At 41.1% G+C, this 4,397-nt stretch overlaps 1 protein-coding gene across 1 annotated transcript in view; it reads left to right on the top strand.

Moving 5' to 3' along the window:
• Positions 1-4,397, top strand: part of TMF1 (TATA element modulatory factor 1) — a 75,472-nt gene that overhangs the window by 27,543 nt on the left and 43,532 nt on the right. The window lies entirely within an intron of this gene.

Here is a 4,397-nt window from a genome sequence, read left to right as displayed (position 1 = left end):
GCAACCAAAGTTGTGTCGTCTGCATATCTCAGGTTGTTAATGAGCCTTCCTCCAATCCTGATGCCATGGTCTTCTTCATATAGTCCAGCTTCTCGGATTATTTGCTCAGCATACAAATTGAATAAATATGGTGAAAGGATACAACCCTGACACACTTCCTTCCTGATGTTAAGCCATGCAGTATCCCCTTGTTCTGTTTGAATGACAGCCTCCTGGTCTATGTATAGGTTCCTCATGAGCACAGTCAGGTGTTCTGGAATTCCCATTCTTCTCAAGTTTATCTACAATTTGTTATGATCCACACAATCAAATGCCTTAGCGTAGTCAATAAAACACAAGTAAGCATCTTTCTGGTATTTACTTTGAGCCAAGATTCATCTGGCTATGATATCCCTTGGTCCACGTCGCCTTCTGAATCCAGCTTGCAATTCTCGAAGTTCTCTGTCATTGTACTGCTGCAGTTGTTTTTGAATGATCTTCAGTAGTTGTGTGTGACATCAATGATATTGTTTGATAATTTCCACATTCTGTGGGATCACCTTTCTTTGGAATGGGTACAAATATGCATCTCTTCCAGTCAGTTGGCCAGGTAACTGTCTTCCAGATCTCTTTGGCATAGCCAAGTGAGTGCCTCCAGTGCAGCATCTGTTCGTTGAAACATCTCAATGGATATTCCGTCAGTTCCTGGAATCTTGTTCTTCACCAGTTCCTTCAGTGCTACTCTGACGTCTTCCTTCAGTACCATTGGTTCTTGATCATATGCCACCTCCTGAAATGGATGAATGTCAACCAGTTCTTTTTGGTACAGTGACTGTGTATTCCATCCATCTTCTGATGTTTCCTGCTTTATTCAACATATTGCTCATGGAATCTTTCAATATTGAAACTCAAGGCTTAAATTTTTCCTCAGTTCTTTGAGCTTGAGAAATGCCAACAGTGTTCTTCCCTTTTGGGTTTCTAGCTCCAGGCCTTTGCACATTTCATTATAATAATTGACTTTGTCTTCTTGAGCTGCTTTTTAATCTTCTGTTCAATTCTTTTACCCTGTTGATTCTTCTGTTTGCTTTAGCTACTTTCCGTTCAATGGCAAGTTGCAGAGTCTCTTCTGACATCCATTTTGGTCTTTTCTTCCTTTACTGTCTTCTTCCCCACTCCCTCGCTTTTATGTATTTTGTTGTGACAGTTGAATCTGGTGTCCCCCAGTACTATGGTCCTGAGATAGTAGATCCGTTGGATCTCTCCCCCAGTGTCTGGTTGTCTGTGAGGGATTACTCTTTGTCTATCTTCTGTTGTTTCTGTAAGGATTTCAGGTATTTTTTATTTTGTATCACTGTTATCTGTGCAAGATTAGCCTCCGCTGAATCTATCCTTGGTCTAGAGTATACTCCTGTTCACTGACCTCCATCTGATCCTCTCGGGTGTTTATGTGTTTATCTGTAGCCTGGTGTTTCGTTTTAATGGTAATGCAGTATTGTGGGCACACTGGTTGGTATTAGCATCTGTCGTATATCTGCTACGTGCACATTTTGGTGTCCTCCCTTTTTCTAATGTTATCATGGTGGTCACAGACTTTCCTGTCTTTTTAATGACCTTTGGTTTTCTTCATGGATGATGTTCTTGATGTCATCCCATAATTCCTCTGGTTTTCAGTCATTGGTGTTCAGTGCATCAAAGCCATTCTTTAGATAGTCTCTAAATCCAGGAGGGATATAATCAAAGTCATATTTTGGCTCTTGTGGACTTCTTTTAATTGTCTTCAGCTTCAAGTTGAACTTGGATCAGTTGATGGTCTGTTCTACAGTCAGTTCCTGGCCTTGTTTTGGCTGAAGATGCTGAGCTTCTCCATTGCCTCTTGCCACACAGGTAGTCAATCTGATTCCTGTGTACTCCATTTGGTGAATGCCACATGTATAGCCGCTGTTTGTGTTGTTGAAAAAGGTATTTGCGATAAATAAGTCATTGGTCTTGCAAAATTCTGTCATACTATCTCCAGCATTATTTCTGTCACCAAGGCTTTATTTTCCAACTACTGGTGATTCTTCTTTGTTTCCGACTTTTGCATTCCAGTCATCTTTGGTAATTAACACATCTTGATTGCAAATTGGGTCAATTCAGACTGTAGAAGTTGGTAAAAATCTCCAATTTCCTCATGTTTGGGTTTGGTGAATGGTGCGTAAGTTTGAATAATAATAGTGTTAACTTGTCTTCCTCATAGGCATATTGATATTATCCCATCACTGACAGCTTTGTACTTCAGGATAGATCTTGATACATTGTTTGTGAGGATGAATGCCATGCCATTCTTCTTCAATTTGTCATTCCTGGCATAGTAGATCAATGCTTATCTGATTCAAAATGCCCAAAACAAGTCCATTTCGACTTATTAATGCCTAGGATATTGATCTTTATGGGTTCTATTTCATTTTTTGACAACTTCCAATTTTCCTAGATTCATACTTCATACATTCCATGTTCTGCGTATTAATGGATGTTTCCAGCTGTTTCTTCTCATCTAGAGACATGCCACAACAGCACAGGGAGGTCCCAAAAGCTACTCTGTCCACATCATTACGGTTGGCTCTGAGGAGGCAGTTCTTCTCCAGTCATATTTTGAGTGCCTTCTGACCTGAGGGGCTCCTATTTTGGCACTATATTGGACAGTATTTTGGAGCTATTTATAAAGTTTTCCAGTGACAATATCAGACAGTGTTTCACTGCTATTCATAAGGTTTTCACTAGCCAGTTCTTTGAAAGGTAGATGGTCTCTTCCTTCTTCCTAGTCTTTCTTTCTTTGGAAGCTCTGCTGAAATCTGTCCACCATGGGTAACCCTGCTGGCATTTGATGTACTGGTGTCATAGCCTTCAGCCTCATAGCAACACTTAAGCCACCACAGTACAACAAACTGATAGACAAGTTTGTTTCTCTTAGTTGTTCCAAACTGCTACACTCATTTCCTGGTCTCCTGTACACTGCTCACTTACCTGGCCTGCACCTGAGACACACCACTCAAGCAAACACCTGCCTTCTGCTTCTCTTGGCTGGCTTACTACGGCCTTGCCCCTGGGGCACCTCCACGCATGCACACAAGCACCTGCCTTCCACTGCTCCTGGGCAGGCTTTCTGCGGTCTTGTCCCTGGTCACCTTCATGCATACAAATACCTGCCTTCCTCTGGTCCTGGGCTGTATTTTGTTGTTGTTGTTGTTATGTGCCGTCGAGTCGGCCCCGACTCATAGCGACCCCTCCTTGGGTTTCCGAGGCAGTATCACTACGGAAGTAGAATTGCCCAACCTTCCTTCCGAGGAGTGGCTGGTGGGTTTGAACCGCCAGCCATCTGGTTAGCAGGCAAGTGTCTTAGCCACTATGCTACCAGAGCTCCCGGGCTGTATTTTAGAATTTAGTAATTTAGTCCAGGGGGTGAGCTCAAGTGTTCTTTTTTAATGAACCTTTGTATAAGGAAAAGAACGATTTGTGGTGGGAGTGTTTACATAAAACCTCTGTCTCCCAGAAATACTTTTATTTTTTTCATTTAAATTTTGGAAATTTTTAACCATATAGAAAAGATGAAAACAGTACAGTGAGTGCTTGATTACCTGGATTCGTCAGCTGTGAACAACTTGCCACACCTTTTACATATTTTGTGCACTTGTGCACATACACACACACACAAACTACCCTGTTGCCCCCAACCATTTGGAAGTAAGTTGCAGATACCATAACACTTCACCCTTAAACTCTTAGTCCACATCTCCCAAGGGCAAATATATTGTTCTCTTTCACAAGCACAACATCATAATAACCCCTAAAGAAATAAATTTAGAAGTGTAATCTAGCATAGTTCATCATTTATGCCAATTGTCTTCAAATTATCCCATTATGTCTAAAAAGTGTCCTTTATAGCTGATCATCTGTCCAACCTTGTCCCTCTCCCTGGGATCTAATTAAAGTTCATGTATTACATTTGGCTGTTATGTCCCTTTAAGTCTTCCACTCATCTAGGATAGTCCATCCTTCTCTGCCATGACATTGAAGCATTTGTAGAGTCCAGGCCAGTTGTCTTATAGAATGTTCCATTTTCAGGAATTTGTTGGTTTCTTCATGATTAAATTTAAATCAAGTATTTCTATTTTATTGTAGTAAATATAGCATACTTCCCACTCCATCACATAGTTGTCATGTAATGTCAGGTTGTACAATTGGTGACCTCAAAATCGAATGCTTTGTTAAGATGGTGATTGCTGGATTTCTTCCTTGTGAAAGCAGATTTTTGCTTTGTAATTAGTAAGTAATATGTGATTCTTCTAGGAGCTCTGGTAGCTTAGTGGCTAAAGCACTTGACTGCTAACCAGAAGGCTGGCGGTTCAAACCCACCAGCCACTCCTCGGAAGGAAGGTTGG

This window comes from Orycteropus afer, unplaced genomic scaffold (assembly GCF_000298275.1).
Source record: "Orycteropus afer afer isolate SDZICR_OR568_19922 unplaced genomic scaffold, OryAfe1.0 scaffold00149, whole genome shotgun sequence".
In the NCBI taxonomy this organism is placed as follows: Eukaryota; Metazoa; Chordata; class Mammalia; order Tubulidentata; family Orycteropodidae; genus Orycteropus; species Orycteropus afer.
Note: the sequence above shows the minus strand (reverse complement) of the source record. Positions and strands in the feature narration are given on the sequence as shown.